The sequence below is a fragment of the Oryzias latipes genome, chromosome 2 (assembly GCF_053564925.1).
Source record: "Oryzias latipes strain Hd-rR chromosome 2, Olatipes_Hd-rR_3.1".
NCBI lineage: Eukaryota > Metazoa > Chordata > Actinopteri > Beloniformes > Adrianichthyidae > Oryzias > Oryzias latipes.
This window is the reverse complement of record NC_136238.1, coordinates 43,759,145-43,781,503: the sequence shown is the minus strand read 5'-3', so window position 1 is coordinate 43,781,503 and position 22,359 is coordinate 43,759,145. Positions and strand designations below refer to the sequence as shown.

Sequence of the window (22,359 nt, the reverse complement as noted above, 5' to 3'; positions counted from 1 at the left end):
GCAGCAGACACCTCTCCTCAAAGACCGTCTGTGCTGATCTTCAACCACAAGTCCTCTCTGAATTCGTCGGTGGAAACTCAAAGTAAGTCAGGTTGTCACTGTAAAATTGTTTTCTCCAGAGCAGTCATGAAGACCCTGTCCGCCTGCTTCCTGTTGGTGCTGCTGTCTGCTGTAGGACACACAGAGGCTCAGTTTCAGAGGCAAGTGGTCGGCGCCATGCAGCCTGGGCAGTGCCGGGAAAAAATGACAGAAATCCACGGAGGTTGCTTTTACTCTGACACCTTCATTGTGACTGATGTAGCTAAGATCAATGCACTCTGTCTAGGCGTTAACGGAGACATGACAACCTTCAGTAATGAAGGTTTTACTGTTGTTGATTGTACACGCAAAACCGAAAACCCATGTGTCTATGAAGGCGTAGTTCACACCAAGTCAAAGCTGAAACTCCGGTGTAAGAACAATCAGCCTGTTCAGTTCTTGGGTGCATCAAGTTGTTTCATCCGTGCTCCAGTTCCTGACCATCTACCTCGCCTCTGCTCCTGCTCCTACACCTGGCTGTGGTTCCTGTCTCCGGCTCGACTCGCGCCTTTGACTGTCCCCACAACCACGGCTGGATGAAGCTCGTCTGCTGGACTTTTATATATGTAGTTGTAGATTTAGATAAGTTAAATCTTCTCTAAGAGTTCTGGTAAATCACCTGTCCGTCCTGGGGGAGGATCCCTCCTTCATGTGGGCACCCCTGAGGTTTCTTCATTTTTTCCGGAATCCGTTTTTTTTGGGAGTTTTTCCTTACCGCGAAGGGGGGTCTAAGGGCAGGGATGCCAGTATAGCTTAGTCAGTTTGTTAGTTCATTTTAGTATTTTCCCATTGAACTCTTTGTATTCATGATCCTTTTGAGTTCATGTTTTACTTCGAAGCCCATCAAGACGACTGTTGTTGTGATTTTGGGCTATACAAATAAAATTGAATTGAACTGAATTGAATCAAGAAATTTATCAGTACTTCATCTGCAGACACAGTTCATGTGTGACAGATGCTTGATGCAAAAACTGAAATAAATGAAGCGCACAAACTTCATCTTTTCCTTTATTTCACTATCAAAGCTTTTCTTAATGTATTGCTAATGGAATGAAGCTACATAACAGGAGAACCTGATTGAAATGTGATTTAAAAAAAAGACAAGGAAGCTGCTGCTTGATCAGGAGGAAGAGGAGGAGCTAAAGAGGAGCAGGAATGCTGGGAGTGGGACTGGAATTCAGACTGAATCCAACATTTAGGGACAAAAATGGCGTCTTCCAGAAATAAATCCATGTTTCAGAAACAGGAACATTCCTGAAAGTCTACCCGGCAACAACTGGGGTTAGGATGAGGAGAAGAAGAAATGTTTCCATTTAGATAGAGACCAGTTTCTACTGATTGGTTCTTCTTGATCAATGATGTCAAATGTTCTGGATGACAAAAATCCCATTCAGTTGATGTAAAAACCCTCATCAGACATGAAAACAACCGCTATTCCTGCTGTTTCTGACCGTTTTCATGGTCTGCAGGTCTGACAGCAACAATCTCAAATGTTGGACTGAACCATTTCATTTGAATCCTAGAGAAAAGACCACTGAACATTTCATATTTGTCTCTGATTCTTCCATCATAATTGAATAAAAACTAGATCTGAAACCAGATTCAAATCTATTTAGTCTTTGAGTTTCATGGATTTCAGCTTCATCTCTTCTGGTTCCAGAATAGTGACTTTTTTATCATCAGCTGAGTGAACAGATCAGAGTTTAGGCCCCCTAGTGGTGGACAGATGTTACTGTTCCAACAGGAGGTGGATGACTAGGAGGGGGCAGGACAGGCCAGGAATCAGGAATCAGGAATCCAGGAATCAGACTCCCCAGGGAAAGGCTCTACCACGTGGTTTCATTTCCTGTCAGGAATAATTGCTAAAAATGGACTTTAGGACTTTGCTGAAACAGGAATGACATCAATTCAATGATTTCAGCAAATTCAGCACTTAGGCTCCGCCTCTCCTCTCTGCTGTTTATGATTGTCCACCGCTGGGGGGGGGCGGAGGGGACTTGGGGCCCCCAGCACTTTGGAGGCTTCGAGCTGAATCCATAAAATAATTTTGAAATAATTAAATGACCATTTTTATTGAACTCTTGAAATAAAAATAAAAAACACTGAAATGACATCAAACTGTCTAGTTAAAAGGGTTTCTGCATTTTGGCTCCTCCTCTTCCTGACAGCTGGATCCAGTGTGACTCCGGTTAGGGTTAGGGTTAGGGAAACTCCACACAGAAAGGTCACAGCTGGTATTTGAACCTTCTCCCTGAGAGCACTAACCACTGCTCCACCGTGCACGGAGTCTGACCTTCATGAAGACTTGGTGAGGCTTCTTCTTTGGGCAAACAGACGCCATCTGAGGTCCTGCGGCGCCGTTTGAGCAGAGGCCGTGGCCACTTTCAATGTTAAGTCAATGGTACAGACGCCATGAAAACACATCCATCTAGTGAATGGATCCATGGTTCTCCTGAACTTCCATTCATTCTCTTCACCTGCTGGTTCCCTCTGGGGGCAGCGGGGTTTCAGGAAGCGTCCTGCCTGCTGGTGGCCAAAGGCGGCTTCACCCTTCAGTCTGCTGCAGGGCCCATGGAGCTGGAGCATTGATCTGGCTATGCGGCTCCAGGAGGAGAGCTGGCGGCCAGACAGAGAGCTGCTGCTGATGGAAAGACAGCCTGATCATCTCCTGAACTTTAGCTTGCTGGTTTCCATGGAGACCATCAGAAAAAGGTCCCTGATTTGATTCTGGTTTGTAGTTTTCCTCTGGGGTTAACATGGGACAGCAAGCCTTCAAAGTCGGTCAGAGAGACGGAGAGACGGCGGAAGCGTCCGTCTTTCAGACTCATCAGGAGAGAAGATGACTGAACGGAGAGAATCTGAAGGATCCAGACATGGAGACGTGATTCCCCATGATTCTGGAGAACTCTTCATCATCCAGAAACCTGACCTCTCAGCATCATCCGTGTCTTCATGCAGTGGAAATGACAGAAACACAGACACCGCTCCATGTGGCCATCAGGCTGAAAACATTAGCTGGAAGCTCCGCCCACAGGCGGCGTCCAGCTCAGGAACACATTTGTGGACAGACGGCGAGCAGAGAATTATCCGCGCGGTGAAAGAGAGGCGGTCAGTGTGGACGCAGCTGAACAGAAATGTATTCATGTTCATTCAAAACAAAGAGGACACTTTTGAATAGGAGGCAGAAAGGGCAGGTGTTCAAACCCCCCTAGGGTCCTGTGTGTGCACGTCTGACCAGCATCAACCTGTTATTTCTGTTGGTTCTGATCCATAAAGGTTTTTAATTACCATTTATTTGTCTTTAGTGTTCAGAGTTCATATAGTTTTGCATTTTTCAAGAGGTTTTCTGAACTTTTTGAGCTTTTCCAGTCTGGTTCTACTGGTTTTATTGGAGTTTCTACTGTTTTTATTGTTGCTCCACGTGACCCAAAGGTCTCTGCTCGTCCCTGCTGTGCAGCTCTGTCCTTCCCCTCTGTCATGTGTTCATCCGTCCACATGAGGGCGCCGTCTAGGTCATGCCTGGTGAGCTGGAAGCCAAGAAAAGGAGGGAAAATGGAGAAAATGAAAGACCTGAGGAAAGCTGCAGTTCAGCCTTCAGGAAGAAAAGTTTAGACCAATAATTACAGAAATAAAAAATAAAAAATGTTTTTATAAATCTGAAAGTCACCAAAGTGTTTAACAAACTTTTTATAAAGTGAAAAGGTCAAATGTTTGTGTGTTGGAAGTCCCAACCTGACAGATGAGCAGAATAATAAGGCAGGCAAAGCCGTAACACTGCCCCCTGGTGGACAGGAACTCAGCAGTGCAGCTTCAGGATGGAGTGGCTTCCAACAGATCAGATCAACGTTCTGCTCTCTGCTAAAGAGGCAGAACGTCTCCTTCTAAGAAGAATCCAGAGTTCCTGATCACAAACATCAACTGAAGCCCAAATCAGAGCTGATCAGACTGCATGGAGCCCAAGCTCCAGAAAAGAGGAGAGAAGAAGAAGAAGAAGTCGTCCACATGAAGCTTCACCTTAGAGGAAAAGAGGAGCTGCTGAACTAAAGTACTCGAGTACTGAGGAAGACTTTCAAGCTCTGATGGATTCTGTAGAACATTTGGAACTAGAATGTAGAAAGTGCTTCAGTTCCATCAGCTGTCAGTCTGCAGCAGCTTCATCTGCTGCCTCCATCCTCTCTCTGTGAGTCTCTGCAGAGTTTTTCTGCAGCTGCTGGTTTTTCTGCAGCAACAATGACAAAGACTGAAGCTGCTGTGCTGCCCTCTAGTGGCAGACATGGCATCTGCAGCACATATTTCTGCTTGGTTGTTGGTTTCTTTTTTTTTTTTTCTTTTTTTTTTCTTTTTTTAACTTGTCCTGTCCAACAGCTAGGCAAACAGATGAGAGCTGAGGGCCTCTTGTGTTGGACATATTTTATTTTAACAAGAGGGGTTATTCATCTTCAGACAAACCAAAGGTATGTCTGAATAAACCCCTTTTGTAATTGAGGCCAAACTTTATTAATTTCAATCATGTTTGAAAATCTTTGGTGTTGGACCGGACGGAAAAGGAAAGAAGGGAAGAAGAGAGAGGGACGTTAGAGAGAGGGGGGGTAGGAGGGTGATAATAGGAGGGGAAGGGGGGTAAGACCATGAAGCAGCATAGAGCAGACAGGTTTACTGGTTGTTTATCGTTACGGTACGGTTCAAATGTAGTACAAAAAGGGCGGGGCCTGTTCACACACACTCAAATATTATCAACACACCTGCTAGCCACAGAAATGTCCACATGTCAACATGCACACAAAACAGATAGTGTTCAGGAACGCATACCTATGCCTTTAAACCAACTAGTGTGAAATCTTTCATTCATTCAATCATGCAAACTATTAGTGCAAATGTGAGCTAACACCTGTGCTCAGGTGAGTGTTTATGTTCTTCTAAAATGGATGGTGGAATGTGAAAAGAAGGAGGAGGAGCGCCCAGCCACCCCCACACCCATACCCCCGCCGCAGCAGCAGCGGCAGCCGGAATTCCCCCAACGCCACACGGGAACAGGCAGGGAACAACCGCCCCCCGGGCGACCAAGACCGCCACCCAGGCCAGGGCCAGCAGGACCGCCGCGAGGCCCCCAGAGCCAGAGAGCAGGGAGGCGCAGAGGGAAAGAGAGCCCCGCCCCAGCCCAGCCAGGAAAGCAGCCCCCCACCGCGCCGGAAGAGCCCAACGCAGGGCCCCACCGGAGAGGGACGCCCACAGCCCCAGACGAGCACCCCACCACCACCCAGGAGTTCCGGGCATCCCCCCGCCCCGACCCCAGGTACGAGCCAGGACCCCCCAAGGGAGACCCGCTCCGCACTCCAGGCAGCCACCCACCCGGCCCACGGTTGGTCCAGGTAGGAGCAAGGCAGGGGCCCGCCGCCCCCGCCCAGGAGGGGGGAATCCCGGGGAAAAAAGGGCGGCCCACAAGGGATGTTATAAATATGGCCCGACCAGGCTCGGCCATGTTGGAAGTTTGGCGGGGCCCAGCGCCCAGGGGCAAGGACCAGGACCCACCCCCCAGGGACACGAACACCCCCGGCTCAGGTGTAATATGAACCCCCCCACCGTGCGGAGAGAGCACCACCGGGCCCAGGGAGCCGGCACCCAAGGGACACGGCCGCCATCGCCAAGGGGCCCGCACCCCCCACCAGGGAAGGGGTAGGGGACAGATGGACCCAGGTCCCACCTTCCTTGTAAAATGTGTGTGCGTGTATGGGTGTTTGAGAGGGTGTTTGTGTGCATGTGTGTGTGTTTATGTTTGAATGTATATATTGAAGGGGGAGGGGTGTGTGTACTAAGGGGGGTGCAGTTAAAATTGGTGAGTAGGGCACTAAGGGGACATCTCCTGATTACTCACAGTGATGTCCCCTCACCCTCCACACCAAGGGGCCCTAAATGTCTAAGGTGCGGTTAAAATTGGCGGGTAGGGTGCCAGGAGGACATCTGCTGCTTGCTTGCAGTGATGTCCAAGCACCCCCCCTACCAAGGACCCTACATGTCTAAGGTGCAAATAAAACCGAAAGAGGGGGGGCCCACTCCATACGGCAACCATAGGAGGGGGGCCACTCCCAAGTAGCCCCCCCCCAAGGCGCATCGCAGGCTAGACCCCCCACCCCCTCACCCTAATATGAGGTTATATAAGGAAGGGGGTAAGTTGGGGACAGCTGGTAGACTGTCCCCCGGTGGTCAAACAGCCGTCCCCCAGCCCACCCCCAGCAAAGGGGCCAGGGCCACCCAGCCCAGGGGCCCACCCCCGGGGGCGCCGACACCCCAGGCCCGGCACCACCCACCCCACACAGAGAGAGAGGAGCCAGAAAGCGTCGGCCCCCCCCCGGAGCAAGCCCAGGCCCCCACCCCCAGACGCCGGCCCTAGAAGAGCTCTGGTCAGGCCTCGACGGGACCGAGGAGGCCAACCGGCCGAGGCAACCACCGATTGCCTCAGCGGAGACCCCGACCCGCTAGCCCCCCCGACCCGTACTAATAATGGGCCCCCCCTCCCCCCCAGAACGCCCCCCCACAGGACAGGGCCGACAAGCCCCCCACCCCACCCCACCCCAGACCCCGCAGCCGAAGCGGGTGACACCCAGAGCGACCGGGGGCCCCGAGAGGGTTGTCCCGTCCCGTCCCAGAGCCAGGGAAGGGCCGATCCCAGCCCCAGGTGCAGATGGGCAGCCCATCCGGCGCCGCTGGGCCCCCCCCACCCGAGCAGGGCCCCCCGCCAACCCCCCCCAGCACAGGCAAAGGGACCACCCCCCCAAGCCAAGCCAGACCACCACCCCACCCCCCCACCACGCACCCCCACACCCAAGCCCAGAGGACCACGCAGCGCCCCAGCCCGCCCCACCCAGGCACCGGACCCGACCCCCCGACCAACGGAGCCCCCCACCGCCCCTCCAGGCACCGGAAGCCCCGACCCCCACCCCAAACCACGGCAGAAGGGCAAGGAGCAGCGACGACCAAGCCATCCACCCCCTAAGTCATGGAGTCAACCACAGGAGACCAGAGAGACTGAATTCTTTCAAAGTTACTTGAGCTTTGGGCTGACATTTTTTCCAAGCTGATATGATCAAACAGCAGATTTCTGTGTTGACTTATGTTTATATTTTTCTTGTTTTTCCAATTTATTAAAATAGTTTTTTTGGCAATACAAAGAGTTATGAAAATGATAGATGCTAATCCTTCTTCTATATCGATGGCACTCATGTCACCAAGCACACAAAGTGACGGTGAAGCTGTGATTAAAACCTTAAGCCAGACTGATAAATCGGCACATACCTGCTGCCAGAGAGCCTGGACAGGAGTGCAGAACCACAGTGCGTGCATGTAGCTGTCGGGTAGATTATTATCACAGTGCTCGCAAATGTCTGAGTTACTGAGACCCATCTTGAACATCCTCTGTCCAGTGTAGTAAATTCTGTGAAGAGTTTTGAGATGGATTAGCTGCAGATTTGGACTTTTTGTCAGTTTAAAGGTGTTAAGACAAAGTTCTGACCAGAAGCTTTCATCTGTGCTGATGCTCAAATCTGCATCCCATTTTTTTGTTGGAAGGGCAATATTGTTATCTAAATTACATAAAAGTTTGTATATTTTGGAGAGAGTTCTATTCATTGAAAAATTAATCAGAGTGGTAACTACATCTGGTAGCTTTAAATCGTCGTCTTTAATTTTATACTTTTTAGTAATACTTGATTTAAGTTGCTGATATTCCAAAAAGTTATTTATTCCATGTTTGTCTTGAAGTTCCTGGGGAGTTATGAATCTTCTATCAATAATTACGTGCTCTAGTTGTTTTATGCCCCCTGCTTGCCAAGCTGGGAAGTGAATCATTTTTTTGTTAATAAGGATGTCCGGGTTGTTCCAGATGGGTGTCATTTTGCACGGTTGAATTGATGATTTTGATATTTTGAGAAATTCCCACCAGGCTGTTAAGGTGGCATTTATATTAATGCTTTTGAAACAATCCTGTTTTTTAACTGTTTGGCTAATAAATGGTAGCTGTGACAGGTTGATCTTTCCACATAACACCTGTTCCAAGTCTAACCATGAGTTGGTTTCTGGATTATTTTTTAACCATTTTAAGATATATTGTAATCTATTTGCAAGAAAGTATTTGTGGAAATTAGGTAATTCTAATCCTCCACAGCTTTTTGCAGATTTTAAAGTTTTTAGACTAATTCTTGCAGGTTTGTTGTTCCATAGAAAGCTTGATATGGATGAGTCTAATGTTTTGAACCATTTTAATGGCGGTTGTGTGGGAATCATTGAGAAGAGATAATTAACTTTGGGTAAGATTTTCATTTTAACCGTGGCTACCTTGCCCATAAGGGACAGAGGCAGGTTGGTCCAGCGTGTTAGATCGTCCTGTATGCTTTTCAGTAATGGGGTGTGGTTTAGCTGCACCAGTTCTGATATTGATTGGTTGTTGGTTTCTGCTTTCATAGAAAGAAACAAATAATATTTAACCTTAATACAAACCAACAGTCCACTCAGACAATGTTTCCTCCTTCAGTGTCACATCCAGAAACACTGAACAGTCTTCATCAGTGAAGAAGACTCTCATCTTCTCACCAGCTTCCTGCTCTGAAGGAAACATCATCATCATCATCATCATCATGGACAGCCAGACCAACCTCTGTAGAAACACAATCCTCTAGTTACAGACTAAAGAAATAATCCCTGAAAGTAGAGTCTCAGTGAGTTCTGGATGTTGTTTGTCCTCTTCTGTCTGCAGACAGGAACTCCTGCTCCTGGGGCCTGTTTCACAAAGGAGGTTCAACCAACTCTGAGGTCAAACCTGAACTCTGAGTTGGTCAATCGAGAGATTAACAACTCTGAGTTTACAGTTTCAGAGCAGCGTATCCGCGTTACATCAATCAACTCTGAGTGGACTGATTCGGAGGTGAGCGTGAGCACCGCGACTATAAGAAGCCATTATCAATGGAGCGCAGATATCACGAGTCACCATGGCAACCGTGAAAAAAAGAGGTCTGCGTATTTTTCGCCAGCTGAACTTGACGTGCTGCTGCAGAGTTACAGTGAATATGAGCACATATTCCAGAAGAAAAGCAACACCGCTGCATCTGCAAAACAGAGACAGTTAGCGTGGAAAACATAGCTGCTCAAGTTAATGCCTAAGTTTGCATTTAAATCATTGTTATAAAATATTGGCTGTAATAACTTTTTAAATAGCGTAAGGAGTGAAATATAAAATGGCGATATTTAGGTGTACTTTTGAAGTGTTATTCCTGGTGTAAATGCATGAAATGCTGCATAGTGTACAGAACCAATCTGGGGGGAAAATGCATTTAACGTCGGTAATGTTTAGAGGACTTTTTTGTTAACTTTCCCCTCTAGCAAACGTTGGTCCGTTTAATATTAATACATGCAATTGTGTTTTTAAAAGTGAACTTTTGTCTACTGTTGAACCTTTCGCTGCGCGAAGACTTCTCCTTTCTTTTCTCTCGTCTTTCCGACCGTGGTCAGAAGCGCAGGGGAGATTTCCTTCAGGGCCGAAGGGAATTCTCCTTCGGGGTTCACTTCCCATTGGAAACCCTCAACCTCCAGAGCGGAATAAGAATGACTCCAAAACAGTTATTCTGGGAATGACACCTTCTCCGTCCTCCTCATCCGTGCTCACCCCCCCCCCCCCCATCTGCACCTGCACTCGCCCCTCCCCTTGTCTCTCGTGGATCGCACCCCGCTCAGCACACACACGCTGCAACACTACCCTTGTATTGGTCAAGTGGTATAGGTCTATATGGGATTAAGAAAGTAAGCAGTGCTAGAAAATTGTGTTTCCTAATAGTAATTGTTACATTAATCTAATTCAATGTCCCTGATTTCATTTTCATGTAAATGCAATCCTGCAGGAATTAAAAGAACATGGCAGCAGCTAAAAATGAAGTATAAATATATTTGACATATGAAACATCTACATAGCAATACATATCTAATGTTGTTTTCATTTTATATATGTGATTGACTGCAACGAAAAACGGTAACGCTCAAACAAAAACGTATGGGGAAATGACAAAACATCGAGTCGAGGTCTCAAAATCCTCGCACGACGTAAATATAATTCTCTACAAATTAATGCAGCCTCCTCGTCTATTGGGTCCTCCAAAAAAGGACAAGCCATTCTTGTCACTTAGATCGTCTCTGTGTGACGGAAATGTGGGCAATGAAGGTTAAAGCGAAAAATACCGCTTCGTCTTTAAAAAGGGGAGGGGACCGGCAGAAACTTAGAGTTTGGAGAATAAAACCTGCTCCCGACCAGGTTAGGTTCACAGCATAAGTAACCATGGACACTGACTCCGAGTAGAAGTTACCTCTCTTTCAGAAACGGGTTTGACTTACTCTGCTTTCTCTGGTTTAACAAACCTCCCATTCTGAAACGGAAAACCCAGGGTTTCCCTGATTTCAGGGTTTATGAACTCAGAGTTTACACTTAACCTCCTTTCTGAAACAGGCCCCTGGTCTCCTCCTGCAGATCACAGACTCACACCTCCTCCAATCAGACTGCAGCTTGTTTCTGAATAAAAAAGCATTTTAGTTCTTTTAAATCATTAAAATAACCTAACAATGAAATGTTGAAATAGCTTCAACTCCACCAAGTATTCCCCAACATCTGTGTCCAGTTGTGTCAAACTATCTTCTTCTCTGTTGGGTTCAGCTGTCTCAGAGATTAGTAGTCATCCTCAAGCCTTCATCTATCTGATCACAGATGGATCGGTCCTTCTGGAACCTTATCAGACATATCAGGAACCTTCACTAAGCCTCATCCTATGTTCATCTTTACTCTCCATGAAGTGACTGCAGCAGGAATTGAGAGACCAAACTGTTAACTTACCAGTCTGTGATCTGCAGGAAAGGGGTTTATTCAGACATACCTCTGGTTTGTCTGAAGATTAATAACCCCTCTTGTTAAAGTAAAATATGTCCAACACAAGAGGCCCTCAGCTCTCATCTGTCTGCCCAGCTGTTGGACAGGACAAGTTAAAAAAAAAAAAAAAAAAAAGGAAATGAGGATCTATTGGTGAGTCACAGTCCTAGAAACATGAGTTGTGCTCTGATGAAGACGCCTGATCCAAATGTGGATTTTTGAAATGTTCTTCATGAGATTCAAACTGAATTAACACAGAAAGGCCCAGAGTGACCCCCATTTCTCCAGTGGCTGACTCCGCCCCTTAGGACGTCCCCCTGTGTGGATCAGTGGAACCTGCTGCAAATGCAGGCTCTGGTTCTAACTGCTGGATCAGAAGTGGAATGGGAGCTGTAGTGGTGTGTCTGCAGCTGGATGTGGAACACATCAGGGAGGGGTCAAAGGTCAATGTTGTCAGTCTATTCTCCAACAATGCTCCAACATCTTCAAAGGTTTCTGGTCCCAAATCCAGAGTGGAGCTGGTAGGACGTGATCATTTCAGCCTCAGATTTGGGATCTGTCATCTCTCTGCCACCGTGACACCGAGTGATGAGTTCATGCTCCAAAGTGGCCCCATGGCTGGCTTTAGGGACTATTCCAAAAGCTTTCAATGATGGCGGGGAATGAACATTAGGAACAGATGACGGCTTGAAATGTCTGCTGTTGGTTTCTGATCCAGACAGAAATTCAATCAAATGTCTGTGAATCCAGGATTTCCTTAGAATCTTTGACTCTAGATTCAGATCCATCTGCTTCAAAGGATGAAACTGCAGCTAAAAGTCTTTCAAAAGTCCAAATCCTCAAAGATGAAACAGAAAGTTCCTAGAAAGTCAAATGAAAAACAATCAGATTGTCTCAGATAAACCCGTTTGGAAGTTAAAGCATAGAAACAAAGAAAGTTCCAAAAGCTAAAAGCCTGAAATCAAGAAAAGTCCAAAGAAAAACAGAAATCCCACATTTGGATCAGTAAAGACATGAATTCTCCAGAAAGATCCAGAAACAGCTCTGAGCAGCAGCCATGAAGGGACTGAGAACAGACGGACATCAAAGCAGAATCCAAGCAGCACCTTCATCCTGATGAAGCTCCGCCCTCTGACCTTCAGCAGTCATCTCCAGGCTCCGCCCCCAGTCTGTGACGGCTGGATGATGCTGTCCTCCACCTGCAGCTGGACCTGGATGTTCTCTCAGACCATGTGGCCTCATGGATCAGAAGGTTGAGGGTTCAAGTCCCTTCATGGTTGAAGTCAGACAGAAGAAGAGTTTGGTTTGGATCCTTTCTTGTCTTTCTGTTCTCATTGAGTCTCTTCTAGTTCCAGGTCTGGTTCAAATAGTGGAATCATCCAAAAGGATGAAAACAGTCCTCCAAGCAGACGTCAGATTGAAAAGCTCATCAAAGAACACATCCAACTAGCCAATCAGCAAAGCACTGACAAGCTGGACTTGTGCTCTCCTTCAGGGAAGAACCTCCTCCTGCTGCTCCTCCATCTTTAGCTCCTCCTCCTCACCATCACTGTGACTGTTGACGTCTTCCAACTCCTCCAGAAAGCTGTTTTCTGATGAACATCTCCTCCCTGTTGCTGCTTTCAGTCCAAACTCACTCTGTTCATGTCAATTCACTCCAGAGAAAATCCTTTTTCTGGGAAGAATTTGCTCCAAGTTTTCCTCCAACTAAGAATCTGCAAACCCAGATGAGAACTCCCAGCAGGAAAAGAATTCATCTGCAGGAAACTAGAAAAAGGCCTTTTTGTGGGAGGAAACCATTCCAGATCTTTACAAACACCACAAATCCCAACTTTTCCTCCACTTAGCCTGAGTTTGGCTTCCAGGAAGCGGTGTGTGTTCAAGCTCCGCCCCCATCTCATGAAGCCCCTCCTCCAACATGAGGCCACTGGGGAATTCTGAATGAACCTTTACATTTCAACAGAAATTTCAAGCTAAAAACAGGAAAAAAAACTCTCTTCATGTTTGAAAACAATCAAACATTCAAACAGGAAGAGGAAACAAGGTTTGTCAGGAAATCAACAGATTTGATTGATTGTAAATCTTCTTCCTGTTGGAGTTTGATGAATGGAAGTAGAATGTGTAGAAAGTCAGTTGATGTTTTCCATTTCAGTAAATGAAGGTTTGATCTGCAGATTTCCTGATCCCTTTCTGACTGGGATCCAGACCTGATCTAGACGGGACTCATGAGGAAGCAAACAGCACAGAAACTGCTCTGAATGTTCCCTCTTCTTCACTTTCTGTCTGACTTCAACCATGAAGGGACTTGAACCCTCAACCTTCTGATCCATGAGGCCACATGGTCTGAGAGAACATCCAGGTCCAGCTGCAGGTGGAGGACAGCATCATCCAGCTGAAGAAGAGGAGGAGCTTCTGCTGCCTCCCTCAAAGAGGAAGGTGGAGGAGGTGAGAGGCTGAACTGGAGCTTTGGACCAAACCCTGCGATGGATGAACAACATCTCCAGGCTGTTTCCAGCCTGACCAGGGGCCTGTTTCACAAAGGAGGTTCAACCAACTCTGAGGTCAAACCTGAACTCTGAGTTGGTCAATCGAGAGATTAACAACTCTGAGTTTTCAGTTTCAGAGCAGCTGATCCGCGTTAGATCAATCAACTCTGAGTGGACTGATTCGGAGGTGAGCGTGCGCACCGCGTCTATAAGAAGCCATTATCAATGGAGCGCAGATATCACGAGTCACCATGGCAACCGTGAAAAAAAGAGGCCTGCGTATTTTTCGCCAGCTGAACTTGACGTGCTGCTGCAGAGTTACAGTGAATATGAGCACATATTCCAGAAGAAAAGCAACACCGCTGCATCTGCAAAACAGAGACAGTTAGCGTGGAAAACATAGCTGCTCAAGTTAATGCGCAAGTTTGCATTTAAATCATTGTTATAAAATATTGACTGTAGTAACTTTCTAAATAGCGTAAGGTGTGAAATAAAAAATGGGGATATTTAGGAGTACTTTTGAAGTGTTATTCCTGGTGTAAATGCATGAAATGCTGCATAGTGTACAGAACCAATCTGGGGGAAAATGCATTTAACGTCGGTAATGTTTAGAGGACTTTTTTGTTAACTTTCCCCTCTTGCAAACGTTGGTCAGTTTAATATTAATACATGCAATTGTGTTTTTAAAAGTGAACTTTTGTCTACTGTTGAACCTTTCGCTGCGCGAAGACTTCTCCTTTCTTTTCTCTCGTCTTTCCGACCGTGGTCAGAAGCGCAGGGGAGATTTCCTTCAGGGCCGAAGGGAATTCTCCTTCGGGGTTCACTTCCCGTTGGAAACCCTCAACCTCCAGAGCGGGAATGACACCTTCCCTTTATTTAACTAAGTGCTCCGTCCTCCGAACACACAATAATTACCACGCACACACCTCTGCTCCGTCCCCCCCCCCCCATCTGCACCTGCAATCGCCCCTCCCCTTGTCTCTCGTGGATCGCACCCCGCTCAGCACACACACACTGCAACACTACCCCTGTATTGATCAAGTGGTATAGGTTTATATGGGATTAAGAAAGTAAGCAGTGCTAGAAAATTGTGTTTCCTAAAAGTAATTGTTACATTAATCTAATTCAATGTCCCTGATTTCATTTTCACGTAGATGCAATCCTGCAGGAATTAAAAGAACATGGCAGCAGTTAAAAGTGAAAAAGAAATCGAGTCTAGGTTTCAAAATCCTCGCACGACGTAAATATAATTCTCTATGAATGAATGCAGCCTCCTCGTCTATTGGGTCCTCCAAAAAAGAACAAGCCATTCTTGTCACTTAGATCGTCTCTGCGTGACGGAAATGTGGGCAATGAAGGTTAAAGCGAAAAATATGTCGTTCGTCTTTAAAAAGGGGAGGGGACCGGCAGAAACTTCGAGTTTGGAGAATAAAACCTGCTCCCGACCAGGTTAGGTTCACAGCATAAGTAACCATGGATACTGACTCCGAGTAAAAGTTACCTCTCTTTCAGAAACGGGTTTGACTTACTCTGCTTTCTCTGGTTTAACAAACCTCCCATTCTGAAACGGAAAACCCAGGGTTTCCCTGATTTCAGGGTTAACGCACTCAGAGTTTACACTTAACCTCCTTTGTGAAACAGGCCCCAGGAGGATCAGAAAACAGCAACAACTTCTCCTCCATCAAACCATGATGTCACCACCAGCAGGTGGAGACAGATATGAGCAGAAATTCTCTAGTTGGCTTCAGATTTCAGAGTTTCCCAAACAAGCAGTAGCACAACTCCACTTTTCTCTCCAAGCCCATCCTCTGAAATCTGATCTTCTGAGGGACGAGAACACATGGAGACTGAGACTACCGGAGCATCACTAGAAGGACAGTTGGACTCCCCTCTGGAGAAAGAAGGCTGGAGCATGTTGACGTGACAAACTCCACATTTCTTCTCTCTGTCAGGAGTTGGGATCCTAAAATTGGTGTCATTCATTTTCTTTTCCAGCTCATATGGAGCAGAAAACTGTGCCTGTAGGCTGGAAGCAGGCAAAGGCAACAACAGCAACACTTCCTCACCTGCAGCTGTTGTTGTTTGTGTGTTGATCCACAAACACATGCTGTGAAGAGGAAGCTGCAGTGAAGGCAGCCATGTTGGAGCCTCACACATGTTCTCATTAGGATCAAATGAACCAGTGTGTTTGAGACTGAAAGAAAGACTGAAGGACAAAGAAATATGAAGATTCATTCAGGATCAAATCCAGACTTTATTCATGTCTGCAGACAAAAAAGCTGCAGACATTTTACAGACACAATTGAGGTTTTTCAACACTTTTCTGAGCACAAGATGCAGTTCTGGATCCAGCCAGAAGGTGTCGCCCTTCTCATTTCTAATCCAAGTTCAAACTACAGACCTGACTGATTTGGTTTGGTTTTTGTTCTTTTATCCATCATGTATGAAGACATCAGACCTAGAATTACAGAAAAAAACATCAAAAATGTTTCACAAACTTATTTTAATAAACTGAAAATGTATAATTTCTGTCTATTGGAAGTCATTTGAAGTGAAGCTGTGAAAGTGACCACATTTGTTCAACAACCTCATAGCAACAGGAAACAAAGCAGATTTCTCTCCAAAGAAGTTTTTTTCCTCCGTTTTCCATCCAAACAAAGACAAACAGATGTTCTGTTTGGCAGAAATGTGTTTCCACCCAGAGGAACCTGCAGCAGCTGCTGATCCATCAGAAGATTCTGGACCTGCAGAGACTTCCCACACAGCTGCCTCTGCCTCCAAAGAAGCTGCTGATCTGCATGGAGAGAGAGAGAGAGAGAGAGAGCTCCAAGTCTCTGCACCCAGAGAACAGAAGCACAGAGCTGAAGCAAACATCCCAGAACCTTTGCTTTGGGAGTCCCACCTTCAGTTTGATCCGCTTCAAGACAAAGTCCCACATGGAAGAGATCAAAGTGAGCTAACCAAGCGCTTCATCCAAGAGAAGCAGCTCCAAAGCACAAAGACTCCGTCTGGTTGCAGGAACTCTGGGAAAGAAGGAGCAGGAGGAACTCCTGCAGGAATCTCTGCAGGAAACATGAGAGAGAGAGAGAGAGAGACAGAGAGAGACAGAGAGAGAGAGACAGAGAGAGAGAGAGAGAGAGAGAGATGGAAGCTGCTGTCAGTGCAGAGAAAAGCAGGACAGCTGAAGCTCCCAGACTCTCAGCCCAACAGCTGAAGGAGTCCTCTGGACTCCAAGCTGATCTGCTCCCAATCCAAGAACATGTCCAGAAGGACAAAGACTCCTCCCTCCCTCCCACCTCCTGACTGACTGACACCACAGAGGGAGGCAACAGTCCCATGGAGACCAGCTCTGATGGAGAACCACAAGAACCTGGAAGGAGAACGGCAGCAGTGAACGGCAGCAAGAACAGTCCTCCCTTTTGGGGGAGATCTCCTCACTCACAGAGACCCTCAAGAAGGAGGAGGAGGAGGAGAAAATGATGCTTTCAAAGACCTTGATGGACACATTCAATCAGATCAAAGAGGAGATTGAAAACCTGCAGAAATCTGGGATGCAGAGATTCCTTCAGTTTTTCCAAAGATCTGAAAGACAGAATTGATCCAAACTGGATTGATTTTGGTACTTTGAGTTTTTCTATATTTGGCACAAAACAAATTGGGAGGAGTCATCTTTATGAAGTCCATCAGAATCAGAATCCATCAGAATTTTTGATGGACGTATAATCTTCATACACCGTCATTAAAATCTCAGACGCCGTCTCACCAAAGTGTAGAGCTCTCTTTTTTTCTCTATGCGTTTCCATGGTGACTCTGGAAATCTGTGGTCCATTGAGAATGTCTTTATGTACTTGCTGTGCCCGCGCGTTAACCCAGGGTTACCAAGTCAAGCGTCATTACGCTAATTCATATCCGGTCTTTTGAAACTACCATACCCAGAGTAAGCAAGTTCAGGTGGATTTCAACCAGAGTTCAGGCTTAAAGTCAGGCTAGTTTAAACATGCTTTCTGGAATACCCCCCTGGTTATTTTAGTGGAGTTTTAACCACCAAATGTGGTGTTTTTTTATTAAAAGAGTTCTGGATCTTCCCTCAACGTTGGAGTCTGGTCCTGCATTTGGGTCATCCTGGTATACCGTAACAAAGCCTCTTTCTGGGCTGCAGAATCAGCTGATTCAAGCTGATTACGTAATCACGTCCCTACTGTGCAGCGCTGCATCTCAGTGTGAGGCTGCTTTCTCCACATAAGAATCCACTGGGATTGTGTCAACTCTTGAATAGTTACTGGAATAAAAAGAATGTAAACACTGGAGATAAAGCCCCTGTGTCTGTCAAGTGCTCCAGAATTGTTTGCGTCCCCTGCACTTGAAAGGGGTTCTACCTTGCTTTTCAGAAAGATGAAGCAGGATTCCACTCAGATTGTTTCTCTTTTCCTCTTTTTTTTTATTTTTGAAGTCATGTGAACAACCAGGTGAAAAACCTTCAAACACAAGTGAAAATCTGGTGATTACCATAACAATGATCACAATTAATACAATTTTCAAAGCATAAATATAAAGAACAGATTATTCTAGTCAATCAAACAATTTATGCATTACTACAGCCAAAATAAATGTCTGACTCTTACCAGCTGTATCTTCACAGGCAAGATGTTTTCTTACTGAACATTACAAAGCTTCTGCTTTTCTCTGTGGTCAAATGTTTCTGAGCACTTTTATATGCTCCCACTGACAACAATCAGCTGCTTTGCTTGTTCTCTCAATTGTTCCCACCTGGTGTGATTAGCGCCAGTGGAGCAGATCAACAAAACCAAACAGGTCCCTGAGTTTACCGCAACACCTCCCACTCGATCTCTGTAAAGTCCTGAAAGAGATCGTCAACTTAGGCAAGGTGGGACTGGGTCTTTTGTTCCTCAATTGGTAGAAGTATCACTAGGCGCCTGACATCTCTCCGTAATGTTGTGGAAAGGCCGGACCCTTCTAGGGTCTCTGATGAGTGTTTGTCAGGCTTTAGTCTTGATGTCACAGAACTTGGGACTGTTTTAACAAGGACGTCTCTGACCACACCTTTAGAGTCTGGGTTCGTTTTGATAACTCTGCCCAACTTGAACTGTCCTCGCAAAGCTTTTTGATCACACACCCAAACAATGTCTCCCACAGCGACATTCCTTTGAGTTGTGTGCCACTTACTTCGAATGAAGAGATTGGGGCCCGCCAGCTGACTCCAGGTCCTCCAAAACTTTGATACTTGTTTCTGCATCTCAATGAATCTTTTATACGGGTAGTTGTTGAAGTCAAATGTTCTTATATCACTACTCAGAAAGGATCTACCGTGAAGGAGAGAGTTAGGTGTTATGTAAAGAATGTTCTCCTCTCTGCTTTGCACTTGTGCATCAATTGGGCGATCATTTGCTAAATTGGCTGCTAACTGAAGGGTTGTGTAGAATTCACTGAAGCTTAAATTTGACTCTGCTCCAAGGGACTGCAGAGCCCGTTTTAAGATCTTCACAGCCGCTTCAGCAGCGCCGTTGCGGTGGGGGGAGTCTGCTGGGTGCAATTTCCACAAGAAAGTTGTTCCATTCTTGGCTGCCAGTCTCTCAATTGCTGGTTTATCCAAACTGTCTAAGTAGGAGTTTATTTCTTCGAGGACTGACTTTGCACCTACAAAGTTTGTTCCTGGGTCAGACCACATTTTCTTTGGATGCCCCCGAATCGCTGTGAATCTTTGGAATGCCATTAGGAAACTCTCCGTTGACATAGAATTTACTAACTCTGCATGGATTGCACGGCTTGGCATACAGCAGAACACAACCCCCCAGACCTTCATGGTTGTTCTTTTTTTGATGTCATCTTTGACCATATAGGGGCCAAAAAGGTCTGTGGATGTGAATGCAAAAGGGGCGGTTTCACCAGTCCTCTCTATAGGTAAATCACCCATCACTTGTTGGCACCTTTTTGCTCTAAGCTTTCTGCACGTACAACAAGAATCAACAGCTTTTTGAGCTAGTCTTCTTCCTCTAATCACCCATGCTTGCTTCCTCATCTTCAGAAGGGTAGCAGCAACACCAACATGGCCGTCTTTGTGAGCATCTCTTGCTATGAGGGTGGATAACCAAGCACCATTTGGCAGGAGCGGTACAGCAACTTTGTCTTCTTCAAATGCTTGGATTCTCCCACCACAAAGCAGTAGTCCAGAATTTTTATCCCTGAAAGCCACAAGTCGATTGGTTGTTGAACTGGGGAATGAGTATCCATCTTGAGCAGTTAACATTAGGTCTCTTAGTGCATCCTTTCTTTCCTGTACAGTGATGGTCCCAACAGAAGTAACAGCCTCCCACTTTGAGCCATCCAGGGGCCGTATCAGTTCCAGAAATCTTTTGGCTGCCCTCCATAACAGCGCAGTTGCACAGACCAATCGATTGAGACTACTGAATCGATGCATCTCAATTAGACGTCCTGCAGTTGATGGAGGCCTTTGTACAACTTGATTCTGACTTTTTCCGAGTTTTGAATCTTGCCTTGCTTTGGTTTGAGCTCTTGTCAATAGAGCCGTGACATATGCTTTCTTTTGTAGCTTGGTAATTTCTTCTTTAGCTTCAGTTGCCACATCTCTAGCTGATTTTAAGGGCCACTCCTCTTCTGGGAGGTACAAAAATGGTGGACCTCTTTGCCATTCTGATTCTTCTTTCAGGTTGTCAGAGTCTGCTCCACGAGTGAGAATGTCAGAAATGTTTTGGTGTCCTTGTATCCACCACCAATCTTCAACATTTGTTGTTTCTTGTATCTCTCCTATCCTGTTGGCAAAAAAGGTCTTGAAACCATAGCTTTCCCTCTGAATGGCACCGAGAACCGTCTGGCTGTCGATGATGTGGTAAAACCGCCTGATGTTTATATTGCAGTTCTGTACAAAATATTTTTTCAGTCGGGCTGCAAAGACTGCGCCACAAACCTCAGCCTTGACTGCTTCTCCTTTGTGGTCAAAGGGGGTTAACTTTGCCTTTGCTTCTACTAATCTCACAACTGGTCTTTGTGGACTGATCCATCTCAAATACATAACAGCTCCATAAGCTTGCTCACTTCCATCAGAAAAGGTAATAGCACAAGTGTCTTGCAGGGCATCAGTGGGAGTCAGTGCCCTGGGAAATGTCACATGAGCCAACTTAGTATATTCTTTAAAAATATGGATTGCCTCTTCTCTGATGTTACAAGACAAGGCTGTATCCCAAGTGTCTTTTGCATCTGTTGATGATGTTTTAGCTTCCTGAAATGCACGCCGTACCAAAATGGCACCTTTTTGTTTAACTGGTACGGCCAGACCAGCAGGATCATACAATGTTGCTATCTGGCTTAGGAGCACTCGTCTTGTGAGGGGATCTGGTGTACCGTCCTTGACCTGTTCTTCTGAGAGATCTTGACCAAGACGCATCTTTTTCTTCTTTTTAGAAAAGTTGATGGCTACCATGACGTGTAATGTGTCATTGTCTACATCATAACCGTAGCCAAGGGCTTTGTTCTCATCCTCGCTCATTTGGTTGGGTAAAATCATTGCCTTGGGCACCTTCTTTACATCCATTTCTCTTCCTCTGTTTTGACCAGATATCACCCAAGGCTTAAGGTGGAACCCGCCAGCTTTAAGAATGTTTTCCACATTTGTTGTGATTGTGTATAACTTACTCAGATCATTGTGGGAGGTAAGTATATCATCTACATAGGTATCCTCTTGAAGGATACGCCGTTCTTCTTTGAAATGATTGAACATAGGGAGGTTAGCCGTTTCTCTCATGGCCAACTGAGCAATGTAACCTGCTGGTTTGTCACCAATGTTGACCCTGGTAACTGCATACTCCTCGATTTCTTGTTCTGTTGAGTTACGCCAGAGGAAACGATGCAAGTGTTTTTCTCTTTCTTCGAGCCAGACTGAGTTATACATCTTTTTTATATCACCAAGAGCAGCAAACTTCCCGCTTCTGAACCGAAGGATTACACCACGGATTGGATTCAACACATCCGGGCCTTTCATTAGCAGGTCATTTAAACTTAAACCTCTAAACTTCTGACTGCTGTTCCATACAAGCCTCACTGGAGTTGTTACAGAATGTGGATTTGGAGCAACCAGGTGACTAATATACCACACAGGACCAGACCAGGAAAGGAGCTCATCACTGGATATTTTGACTGCAGCTCTTCGGGCAATCATTTCATGAACTTGTTCTCTGTAGGTAGCTTTCCATTTTGGGTCTTTAGAGAGTTGCTTTTCTGTCTTTAGGAATGTGGCTTCAACCCCTTTTTTGTTGTTTGGAAGTGTTTTAGGATCTACCAACCAAGGATAGCTGCTGTGCCAGTGGGGTTCGTTGCTGTGGTCATCATTTAACACATAGGTCAGACCATTTTTCACAACTTCCAACTCTCTCTCCTCTGCAAGAGTCATATCCTTACCCCCTGGCTGGCAGTTACCACACTGACACCCTCCGCACTTTGGATCACATGCTGCTCCAATGCTGTCCCATCTCCACCATCTTAGGAAATCACACTTTTGTGTAGAGCAGGAACTTCTGGCAGTGTGGCCTCCAAAGCCATCTCTGAGCTCTTCGTACCTTTCAGCAGCTGACCTCATCGAGCGTGCAAAGTGAGTTTTTGACATGTGGGTTTTCAACGCAAGTTCTTCAAACAGTTCAGGGTGAGTGCCACCAACAGTCTTTCCTAAAGGTCCATCCCATAGTACTAGGTCACCAATTGATTGAATCCTTTGGGGGGCGAGCCTGCCTTCTTTATGACTGATGAGTAAGTCTATACTTCTAGGTCTTTTGAGTTCATCCAGTTTGACCTTTGGAAAAAATTTGGAAAGCTGCCTTGCTGAGATATGTTGTTCTATGTCTGCAATAGTTTGAAGTCCATAACACAAGA

The 22,359-nt window shown here is 46.0% G+C and overlaps 1 long non-coding RNA gene and 1 other non-coding gene across 2 annotated transcripts; both read right to left on the bottom strand.

The window, feature by feature from the left end:
- Nucleotides 1-8,574: 8,574 nt before the first annotated feature.
- LOC144990753 (small nucleolar RNA U3) lies at nt 8,575-8,785 on the bottom strand. The gene has a single exon (XR_013654708.1). It is a non-coding gene; the product is annotated as a small nucleolar RNA U3 (small nucleolar RNA).
- A 6,910-nt stretch (nt 8,786-15,695) lies between these two features.
- On the bottom strand, nt 15,696-21,089 carry LOC144988939 (uncharacterized). Its single transcript, XR_013653038.1, has 2 exons — nt 16,364-21,089; nt 15,696-16,255 (listed from the first exon to the last, which is right to left on the bottom strand). It is a non-coding gene; the product is annotated as an uncharacterized LOC144988939 (long non-coding RNA).
- Nucleotides 21,090-22,359: the final 1,270 nt, after the last annotated feature.